Genomic DNA, 12,392 nt, shown 5'->3' on the forward strand with positions numbered 1-12,392 from the left:
TAAGTTTTAAAGCAGGTTGAAGCACTGTGGAGAAAGCTGCAGTTAGTGGGGCATTTTTATTTCCCCAGACACCCTCTAGATGGTCATAAGGGCTTAGGACAGTGCTGGCGAACCTTTTAGAGACTCAGTGCCCCAACTGCAACCCAAAACACACTTATTTATCACAAAGTGCCAACACTGCAATAAAACCTGAATACTGAGGTTTTAAGTTTAGAAAAAAACAACTCATACATTAACATATTTTGTCTTAAAAGAAAACACAGTAACAGAGATTTCAGTGACACAAACAGCTTTTTATTCTCTTTGCTAAATCTTAATGTTAAATTTCAATTTTTCATAAGAAAACTCAAAGCTAAAATCTTGTGTTAATAAAAAACAAATGCATTAAATCTCATAGCCAGTCCAAGCAACTCTCTCTCTCTCCTTGGCAGCACACTGACCAGCCATGTGAAAGCTCAGACGAGTCGTGGCTAATGAGTCGCAGCATGTGACGCCATCGCCTGGCTCCGCTACTCCTTTCCAAGCATGTGCATGGCCCCTGTGTGTGCTGTTAGCTGATGCTCGGCTGCTGGGGCGATGCTGGAGCAACTTGGCTCGCCTGCCAACAGAGAGGGCTCTGCGTGCCCACTGCGGAACGCATGCCATAGCTTCGCCACCACTGGCTTAGGGGCACACTTAGCAAATAAACACAGCATGTATGACTGCAGCTTCTCTAAATAGAAGTGTTCAAGTGTGCTATCAGAAGAGAAAGGTGTTGCTGCTCCCAGGTAATGCACAAGGGAAATAAGCACTAGGGAAGGGAGGGAAGAATGAGTTGAGAGAAAAAACACATAAATTGGAGGGAAGAAAGGGAGAAAGCAAAACATGCACTGAGCTAGGGTGGAGAACAGTGTGCTAGGTGAGTGCTGTCCAAGAATGTGCAGGTTCTCAAAGGGCATCTTTGTTCTAGGAGCACCTCTCCTTATTCCTCCTATGCTTACAGACTTAAAGATACTGGCCAGGAGTGTTTGCAAATTTTTCTGTGCATCAATGTCTTCCCAGGTTTTGGAACTGGACAGCTGGTTTGTCAGTATTTGAAAGTAGTATTGGACTGGATGGACCATTGGTCTGATCCAGCATAGCTTTTAAGAAAGGTAACTGTATATACATAGGTTTGTCTCTAAATTGCAAATCATCTCATCTGTTATCTGATTTAAACAAACACCTGGTGTGGAGTAAAAGAAAAATGAATGGAAGAATGAACAAACCAAAACTATTAATTTTTCATCTGTTATTTACTGTGCTTGTTTCAAACAAGTAACAATAATTATCTATAAATTATCTGGTCATAGAATACCTAACAAGAGTGATTAAAAAACCACTATTCACATAAAACAAACAAGTCATACTAGAAAAGTCTACCACTTCAGCAGCTTCTTCCTTTATTAAAAGCAATTTCAAGTATGAATGGGATGGGAAATTTTTAAAGCCACTACACAAACAATTCAGAAAAAGTGGTTTTCTAGACTGAGAATGTTGTGCTAATTTTCTAACAATTTAATTTTTGATTTTTTAGCTTTCAACTAGAATTAGTTTTCTACTTTCTTAGTTGAATGGTAAATTCCTGCACTGTTGAGCAAATGCTGCATCCCATTACAGTAACACCTTTGTTTTTGAAGCAGGCAAATAATAATAATAATAATAATAATAATAATAATAATAATAATAATAATAATATCTGGTTTTTAGCTACCATGTCAATTCTAAAGTGTTTTGGGATGCTCAGGTATTTAGCATAAGCAATAAAATTGGGATATCAGTTTTCCAAATAATGATTCATGCTGAATCCAGTCCAAAGAATAACTAAAATGCATTTTTAATTTAATGGTGAATATTAGAATTTTAATTTCTTTAGGCCCAGAATTCAAAAGTTATGATTGATATCCCATTCTGAAGCAACCTTCATTTGTAATACAACAAGGGCTGTCCATGTTTTTGCACAGAAATAAGTTTCTGTACATACAGCAGCTTTATGTAGTAGAAATTTAAATTGCTACTCCATTTGAAATTGATATACATCCAACAATAAAGCTAATGCATGTGGGGAGGGGGAATGAAAATACCACCTAACAGCATAATTCAAAAACTTAGACACTTCTCTGATGCATGCATTTTAACTTCTTCAGGTGGAATGGTTCCATGTAAGCAGAAGTGATACAATCTTTATATAAGGGATGTACCATGGAAAAAAGGAATCTAAGAATGAGGTTTATTATGGGGTAGTTTGCATCCCATTGAGAATCAATGGGGAAATGGGGCTGAAGAGGAGAATGCAACAATGGGCATAAGTAAGAGATGATGGAAGGTTTCTCCAAGTGTGGGTTTAACTGGGAAGAAAGGAAAGAGCTCTCACAATTATTAACATTTTGAAATTGCAAAGAACCCCTATTCAAATTGTTTGTATGCCTGAGGGTTATCAGTCAAATATTGTGTTTCTTGTATAGAATACATGACAATTTTCAATGGACCAGTTTGATTACTGAAATAATGGATTGAGGTTCACTCATTGTGAGAATTAGGTATTTGAATCAATTCCATGGAAATATAGTGTTCTGCATTACTAATATTTATTAATTTTATTTCTATTCTAAAGCTAAAGCTGTCAGGGCACAATACAAAAATTAATACAATAAAATGCTATATAAAATATTAATGGCAATAAAACATCAAAATCATTAACATTTAAAACTGAACTTTAACAATTCAGGCTTATATAGTTCAGCCTCCTAAAATAAATCTGACAGTACCTCCCACAGTGCTGTTCAAGTCTTGGCATTAACAGCAGTCCTAACCTGGGGCTGAAAAGATTGCAGCAATAGCTCCAGGTGGGCTTCAGTGGGGAAATCATTTCATAATTTGGGGGCTATCACAGAAAAGGCCTTCTTCCTTGTTGCCACCAATTAAGCCTCCCTTGGAGGAGGTAGTAAGATGAGGAAAGGGCCAGATGTTGATTCTACTGCCCAGGAAGACTCAGGTAAGAGAAGCATTCCATCAAGCATTACATCTCCAAGCCATGTAGTGCTTTAAAGGTTAAAACCAGCACCTTGAATAGGCTTGCATGTACCAGTAGTCAATGTAAACAGGCCTGAACCAATGTTATGTACTTAGACCTTTTTTCTCTCATTATCAGCCTGGCTGCTGCATTTTGCACAAGTTACAACTTCAACAGTTTCAAAGGTCAGTCTGACAGAGCATATTACTGTCATTAACTCAGAGATTATCAGAGCATAGGTTACTGAAACCAGGATATCCCTGTCTAGATAGAGGCATAGCTGAGCCACCAGCCAAAGTAAGTAGAAGGCACTCTGAGCCACAGAGGCTACTTGACAAAGATGGTTTCAGGAAGACCCTGAAGCTATGAATCTACTCCTGTAAAGGGAGAGCAATCCCATCCAGAACAAGCTGAACACTTCTATTCAGTCAGAGGAACCACCCACCAACAGTGGCTCAGTCTTGACTGGATTGAGCTTAGTTTGTTAGCTTTCATCCAGAGCACTGTTCCAGACAGGAATTAATTTAGTATATATACAGCTGTACCTGCAGAAGATGTGCAGAAGACATAGAGGTGCATGTGATCAGTGTACTGATGGGAACATAGTCCAAAACTTCAGATGATCTTACTCTGCAGTTTCATGTACATGGTCTTTTTTCCCACGCTATTTAACAACTCCTAAGAAATCCCATGCTGGAGAATCCATAGAGCTGAGCAATATTCCTTAAGTACCACCTTTGGGAGCCAACCATCCATGCTCCAGCAGGTTCTCATGATATATGAAAAGCCACTGCGAGGTCCAAGCATATCAAAAGGTGACCATACAGAGAGACTTAATGGTTTCTCATCAAAGCCTGGCCTGAACCCTGTCTCATATGGATTCACATATTCAGTTTCATCCAAAAATTCCTGGAACTGGTTGGCCACCAACCACTTGAAGAACATGTCCAAGAAGAGAAGAATTACCACCAGCCTAAATTTATTAAGTTCTTCCAGGTCCAGACAAGTTTTCTCCAGGAGTGATCTCACCTCCACCTCTTTTAGGCATCATGGAACTATTACCTCCATGACTATAGGCATTGATCACCACCCTGGCACAGACAGTTGCTCCTTCTCTGCTAGCTTACATGCCGAGAACGGAAAAGAATATAGATGTGGTTGCACAAACTTGTCCAAGCATCTTGTCAACATTCTCAAGCTGAACTAACTGAAACTCATCCAATGGAACTGGACCAGGCTGTCCTCTGGATACCTCACTCAATGCAACTGCCAAAAAATTGGAATCTATGTCCTGGTGGATGAACTTTTTATTTTGGAAGTACCTAGCAAATACATTACAGCAGACTTTAAGGTAAAGGTAAAGGTTTCCCCTTGATGTTATATCCAGTCATGCCTGACCCTAGGGGGCGGTGCTCATCTCCATTTCCCAGCCAAGGGAGCCAGCGTTTGTCCGCAGTCTCCGTGGTCATGTGTCCGGCATGACTAAACACTGAAGTGCACAGAACGCTGTTACCTGCCCACCAAAGTAGTACCTTTTTATCTACTTGCTTTTGCATGCTTTCGAACAGCAAGGTTGGCAGGAGCTGGGATGGAGCAACAGGAACTCACCCCATTGTGCAGATTCGAACCGGTGACCTTTCGATCAACCAGCCCAGCAGCACAGCAGTTTAAACCACTGTGCCACAGCAGACTTTAGGTGTGTCTAAAATGACCTTGGGACCAGCATTGAATAAGCTCCTGAAAAGCTCCACTGGATGGCAAAAAAGCAGCAACAAGATGTTTCTTTGATGCCCTCACTACTAGCAGAATCCCTAATATGTCCCATTGGTGCAACTCAAGATGAAAACATGCCAAACAGTAGACAGATGGGCAGGCAACCTCGAGAGAGACTGAATTCCTAAAGACCACAACAATCCTCCCAGATTTTAAGTCTAACCTGATACTAGACCAAATACACGAGGGAGGAGCTAAACCACCCAGGTCTCTGTAATATGCTAGATTGGCTGCCTCATCCACTGTTAAATTGTGAACCAGGGAGGTCTTATTTTGGATGAATCTGGCATTTAAAACAGTATCTAGAGACTGAGGGCAGGAAACCACCAAATCTGCATAGGCAAGGAGGGTTTGAATATGGTACAGCCATTAGTTGTCTGGGTTATGTTGTGCTTACCTACCTCTCCAGTGTCGTATTTCCTTCTGTCATTACACTGACTGAGGCCTCCAGGGATTCTCTCACTTGGCTTCAAATTAATGAGTTTTGGTCCTTGACACTTACTTTAAACAGATACCCAACTTTTCCACTTGCCTCAGAATTTGCATCTAAGAAGCTGATTGTTTTCTGACATTCCCAATCCAAATTTTCTTCCTGCCCCCACCTCTAGTCTTCTTCATTACTATGTTGTTACTTCATCTACTTCAACTTCTGGCACTTGGTTCAAGTGTTCATGGCATCACAGCCTGTCAGGCAATAATTTCTTACCATGGTGTTACATAAATAACCCTCCTTCCTTGTTTCTTCTGGTATGTGTCATATGGTCACATCACTAGCAAGCACTCTACAAAGCAATTGTGCACTAGAGCCAAACAACCCATGGAAAAATCTGTTATCTGCTCTCTGCTTCCTGAGGTGTTACCAATAACAAACAACATGACATCTGCTATTTGTCCTTTTCTTATCAATGATAATGGATAGATGAGTTATAAGGTAATAAAAGACTTCCAGCACAACACTCATCCAGATTTAGCTTTCTTCATCAACCCTTCTCAATTTGTTTTCCTAATCTACACAATAACTAATGATCTTTACATGGATTACAAACAACTAAAATAGTAGAATGTCATAAAACAGTTAAAATATAAAAATAATACTAATATTTAAAATACTACAATACAGTGCAGTTATTAGTCTCTGTGCAATTAACATCATGTGGACAGAGAAAGCAAGCCTATGTCTGATGGCCCTGGCCCCATCATCACCACCCACCCCCTGCCCCATGCACAGAAGTAACATTTGCAACAGGGAAGCTTGCTGAATGCTCTGAAGCTGAACCTTTTTGGAAGAGAACTACTTAATCAGCAAAGTGTTGTACAAATTGGGCACAGTGGGTTTCTGAGGGGTGTAATGTAATGAAGCCCCATAAAACTCAGAAATGCTTCAGTTGTCCACACTGCGATGATGCAATGGTGGTTGAGAAGTAAGAGTTGTTTGCCATTGCCTTAGCCCAAGCTCAGATTTGTTATAGGTCTTTCCCCACAATCTGCCCAATCACTTCATTTCTAGCTCTTCCAAAATCTAATGAATTTGAGTGTAGCCTGCTTTGATGTTCTGGAGTCCATACACCACAAAAGGCAAGGCATGCCAATAGGTACAATACCAAGGAAAAGTCCAAGTAAACAACTTGTCTAATTAAGGGCGGTGGTGAACTGAGGTTTTGAAACCGTCCATCCACCCAAACCCTACCCAAATCGTTCCTTCACATAAAGAGTGTGAAACTTTAAAAGACCAACCCCCCACCCTTTGTTGAAAGAGAACTTTCTCTCCTTTCTTCCAACCTGCCTTGCTCCATGAGCTGGTCAGCAGGTATGGTAAAGCAGTAGATGCATGACCCCTCAGCAAATGGGACAAGGGAAAAGATGCCACAAGGGTCCTGGCTCAGGTTCTGCAGATTCAAAATAATGCTGTTTCAATACTGAAAACTGGATCCAGTTCCCCAACTCCTCCTCTGACTGAGCTTTAGCCTGGAAGAACTCAAGTGGAAGAACTGCCCAAGTCATTCCCTTTTTCCAGAGTACTACTAGGGCTTCCACAGAACCACTAGCCATAACAGCAAGAGCAACTGCTACAGCAGTCAAGATTCTATCTGGATTCCAGAGTCTCTGAAAATGGACCATCCTAATTCTCCCTCTACCCTTGCAGAGATTAGAAGTCCCAGTAGATTTATATTCTATCACAGACTTCTCCCCCATATTGCCCATCAGATATCATTCCTAACAGTCCTGACCACTGGACATGTTGGCTGAGTTTGATGAGAACTGAAGCCTAGTTGAAGTCCATTCTATTAAGTAGTGATCTGTCTATATCAATGGAGTTAATGCTCTGATATCACCTAGGAATCCTGAGTTGCTGCATACTGGGGAGGGAGATGCAGCTCAGTAAGCCAACATTATCTGCCAGTTTAGGGCCACCAGCTCAAAACACAGACTATTGGGCAGCAAAGCGGGCAATATATCAAAAGAATCCCAGACCTGTATCAATGGCTCATGGCCAGATTAATTAATCTCTTAATTTTAAGTGTTCATTTGACAGAGCACCTAGAAAGGAAAATAGAATCACAATATTCCAAACACAATGCAGTGTATATTGTTCACACATTCTGCTGAGTGTCATCAAGTGTTAAATAATCAGTAGGAGATCAAGTGAAGTGCAGGCATGTGTAAACAAATAAAAACTTTCTTTTTTCCAAAGCTCCAGCATCTGGTTTCATTTTCTATAGCACCCATACCCAGTGTTCCACTTACAGTCTGATGTACAATTGGAGCTTTTTTATGTACCACATACCTCAATGCACAGAGGAATTCTGCACATGCACTTCTTCATGCTGTCCTCCCTGTTGAAGTGAGCATGAAAATACAAGCCAACAGTGGAGCCCCCAAAGCAGCAGTGCATCAGAGCAAAAGATTGAAGTTTGGCAACCATTCTATTGCTCCAGCTGAAGTTCTTTTTTTTTTTAGATCTGGAGTATGCTATGTAGTATGTACCTCTTGGTCTCCATCTTATATGTGGTCCCTATCCTCTCCATAGGATGCCATGACAACTGGTTCCCCAAAGAGTGTGAAGGACACCACTGATTGAATCATGAAGCTCCTGGCCCAATCAAGATATCGTCTCATGGTTTATGTCTCCCTTAACAACCAGCAGCCATCATTATAAAACTCTGATACATCTATCAGTGACATTGTGCTGCAAAGCAGTATCACATTAAGTAACATGCATACAAACTAATCAAAGAAGAAATGAAATTTTGCCTAATAAATGTTGACAGAAATCAGAGTCTGTGAAAATATTTATGCTTAATTGGATGAAAACACTGTTCAGAGAACATTGTCAAAAGACAATATTATTCATTCATTTCTGGGAACAATATACCACAAGCAGATGCACAAAAGTTTTCTTATTAGAACTATTTATCACATTTAGATCAAAATGCAAAGTCTTTCCTCACAGCAATTATAAGCACAGGGTGCCACTCCAGAAATAGTTATAAAACTGAAAATGCAGAATCAGCCAAGTTCAGAGAGCTCTATTTTTATTTTGTGTGTGTGTGTGTATGCTTCAGAAACAATAGGGTGACATGAGAAACAAAGAGAATATAGTGTTAAATATATTAATAATGAGTCCTAGAAAGCATAGAGAAGATGTAGATGGAGCAGAACACAGGAGTCAAGCAGTGTTCAAGTACTTCAGAGGGAACTTGAAACTAAGGACACAGGGAAAACCTAGCATAAGAATGGAGATGTTGTTGGTATACCTCATGAGTTTAATAGGGGTGTTGTCATGGGGAAGTTGGTAAGCTTGGAAGGAAAACATGATTTCAATAAGTTTGCCCTGACAATGAAATTATGATCAAGTAAGAATCATACAAAACTCCAGGCAAATGAATTTATATTTATTGCTGTGCTTCACTTTCCTTTGCTACATTCTAGTTCTCTGTGATCACTTTTACTTTAATTTCTGTGTGAGAACAGTTGAGTCCAGACAGGTGGCACTGAGGCCATCACAGGAAACATTCATATAATAACATGGTGGTCATAGTTCTGCATATAATACCACCAAAAAAAGCTCTGTGTGTGCATGCATACACAGATAAGCTTGCATTACACACCAGAAGACACATTTAATGCACACATTACATAGCAACTATGTATACAGAGCCAAGGTTGTGCATATAAATCAATATCCTTAGAAGTTAACTTATTTTGTTTTTCCCTTGTTTCTTTAAAAGAGCAGCCTTGGCAAATATCAACTTAGAAGTACATAAGCAATGCCTGTGGATACGTCAGAAACCACAGATTTTTGGTAGTTAAGAAACTGAAGATTCTTCATTACTTCTTTCTCATTCCAATGACTAGGTGTAAAGGTTATGCAAAATACATGCCAATGACTAGACTGAGGAGGCCAGCATCTATGAGTGCAACACCAGGACCAGGGGCACTGAAGTGATATGAAGGTCTTGGCAGGGTATGAGAGGCAAAGCCCAAATACCAGCTGTCAGTTACTAGCAAGGTAAAGCAGCATCAGAGACAATTTGAGTCTGAAGACCAGCAAGGTGAAACAGGATCAAGAGTAAGGCAATGTCAGAAAAGCCAAGAGGTACCTACCAAGGCAGGTTCAGGCTCAAAGAAACTTCAGAAGGAACAACCAGACATGACATAGCTACCACAAAGACCCTTACTACTATAGTAAACTTAAGTACCACAGGAAAGCCTTTTATAGAGCCTTCCAGAGCTCTCAGCTGTGCTTCATGACACATAGGCGCCAATCCTCCCAAGTACTTACAGGTGCGCTCCTGGTCCTGCAAGCACTTGCATGGTAAATCACACTGCTTGTCAGCAGAGGGAGCTGAGTCCAGACTTCAGTTCCAGACAAGCCAGAACAATATAGTAATTTAATTTCCATAATTTATACAGGCCACATAATTAAATGTTTCTTCTTGCTTCTTGTTTGTATCCTAGGTACAAAATCATTATTATTTTATTCTACTTAGCACAAAGTAGATCCGCCCTGTCTTGCTGTGACTATGAAGCTCTGATAAGAGTATGGCCCAAATAATAACAGATGTTGCAAACAGGGCAGAATCTCTGGGGTTCAAGTGAAATTTTCCTACGCATTACAACTATATATTTTTATTTTTCCAAGTCACTTTTAGATCAAAAACAAACAAAATGCAAATAAAACATCCATCAATAAAACAGCCCAAATAAAGGGCTGTTCAAAGGATAAAAAAGGAAAAGCACAATGGAAGCCTTCTATGGAGCACTAGTGAGCCATGGCAATGCAATTCTGTGCATGTCTACTCAGAAATAAGTCACACTGAGTTCAACAGCGGGTAGAGGATTGTAGTCTGTGTATTCTATTTTTTCCATCAATTAGTAAGATTTTCTAGATGTATGATGAGTTTTACCTCAAGACTAATGTTGTCTTTCCTTTAATTGCTTCCACAGAATAAACTAGAAAAGAGGATCCTTAAGCAATGCACCTACTTTTCATTTTTGCTTCATTTGTGGCAATGCAATCTACTCCAAGATATTCTTTTTGGAGAGGGAAAGGAACCATTCCTCATTACTTTTTAGCTTGTAAAAAGACTAGAGCAGCAGAAGTTTCAAAGTGCTGAAATAATACAGTGGCGTCATGGCATATTAAAATCCAAACACAAAGTAAGGATTCTCTCAAAGCAAAATTAGGAAGCTCCATTAGTGATTATTGAAAAGTGCAAGGAAATGACTCTGCATCTATCTGACACTATGCTTTCTAGAGGAAAGGTTTGCATGATAGACTTAAAATCATCAGATGCTATTTTTGTTACTCTGAAAACTACTGAAAAAATACTGAAGAAAGTTACCAAAGGAGTGGACATGTTTATCTGTTGTTACAAAAACAACAGTGGACCCACAAAAACTGATTCAACCTGGTGCTTAGGCTTACACTCCCATTATCACAGGTCATACCAGCAGGGAGTTATCATCAAAAACATGTGAAGGGCAACAAGCTGGGAAAGATTAGCATGCATTTTTGTGTATTTCAGTCCACTATTAAATTCAAAAGGAAGACAATATTCAGGATGATAATACTTCAGCCTTGTTAAAAAAAAATGCATGTTGTTTCTGGGCACTTGCCTACATTATCACTTGCCCATCTTCTGTTCTCCTGGCCCTTTGACCTAGGACCTAGGTCTAAGTTTTGGAGAGCTTTGGACAAGATGGCCTCAGTGTTTCTACCTCTTCATATCCTCTATTCCTGCAGACCCAATCCGCAAAGCCAGGTATAGGGAGATGGCAAGGCAAACAGAAGCTGCATCTGTTGCTGTTTGCTCACTCAGAGAGGGCAGATGAACAGGTAGTGAGTGCAGGACAGGATTGGCCAGAGCACTCCAGGGGTTGGAGTCAACTTCTGCTGAGGCAGGGCTTCATCAAGTACCTGACAAAGCCAACATTCAATACTGGCCCTGTTCACATAACCTCACTGAGTTTTCCATTCTTGATTCATTACTGCTACAGACTTTGACCTTCCTGGCTGCTGCATTTAAAGCCAGACCAGACATTTGGAGATCACAGGGTGCCTTTTCCAGCCAGAGAAAGGAGCACAGTCCTGTGGTGGTTATACATGCTGTCCTTTGTGGCTGTTAAAGCTTTGAAATGCTGGAACAGTCAGCTAATATTGCCCCCATGGACTCTCCCTCTCTCCTGATCTCTGTATAGCTTCTGGTAATGCTTACAAATAATAGCATACTATCTCAAATCAAGGTGTTCCCAAGCCTTTAGAGAAAGCGTTTAACTTGCTATTAAATGGCAGGTTGTTACTGTGTACTCATGACAGCTAATTAACAGAAGGAAACAGCAATGATAATATAGATGCATACCAGGCAATTTTGGACATAATTTCTGACATTTTTCATTGTTGTTTAAAGTTACTCAGTCTACAGCTTGGATTAATGGGTGCCGCCAAAACGTCACACTTGAACTGAAAGATTTGTAGTATCTGTGATGAAGACATTATTCACCTTCTTTTATGCAGCAGTCATGCCTGCTAAATATGGCCAGCAGAGATAATAATCATTGTGTGCTTGGGGGGGGGGGTTAAATACCAACACTTTTTCTTGCTCCCACAAACCATGTTTGGGGTTGGAGGAATAGGATTTATACAAGGAACATTTGCTGACATCATAGATGCCTGACTTACTGCTACTTATGCCGAACCATTTTGCTTGCATCATTTCTGCTATTTTATCCCAGATTTCTTCACATTAGTTTTATCATGACATTTTTATATCATAGAATGATAGAGCTGGAAGGGGTCAAGAAAGCTATCAGGTCCAATCCCCTGCTGTTGCAGTACACCAATTTACGCCATCCCACTATGAGACACTCCAGCGTGTGCTAAACTTGTGCACTTCTCTGCTGATGTTTTACTGGCTGATGGGGAATGGTGCTCTAAGAGGGAGTGTCTCATTATGCCTCAAAGGAACAGTAGCAACTTTGAGAAGACAATCCCAGTCAACATTCCATTGGTTTTCTACCTCCCACAGCTTCTATCTGACTTGCTCAGTAAACTGGAAAGTAAATAGAATGCAGCTCTTCCCCTCCA

At 40.3% G+C, this 12,392-nt stretch overlaps 1 protein-coding gene and 1 long non-coding RNA gene across 25 annotated transcripts in view; one reads left to right on the forward strand and one right to left on the reverse strand.

Moving 5' to 3' along the window:
- The window catches only part of CACNA1C (calcium voltage-gated channel subunit alpha1 C), a 536,805-nt gene that overhangs the window by 254,271 nt on the left and 270,142 nt on the right, over positions 1-12,392 (reverse strand). The window lies entirely within an intron of this gene.
- Positions 361-8,079, forward strand: LOC123016512. The gene is made up of 2 exons (XR_006413451.1): positions 361-3,216; positions 7,833-8,079. It is a non-coding gene; the product is annotated as an uncharacterized LOC123016512 (long non-coding RNA).

The sequence above is a fragment of the Varanus komodoensis genome, unplaced genomic scaffold (genome assembly GCF_004798865.1).
Source record: "Varanus komodoensis strain SLA01 unplaced genomic scaffold, ASM479886v1 scaffold85, whole genome shotgun sequence".
Taxonomy (NCBI): Eukaryota; Metazoa; Chordata; class Lepidosauria; order Squamata; family Varanidae; genus Varanus; species Varanus komodoensis.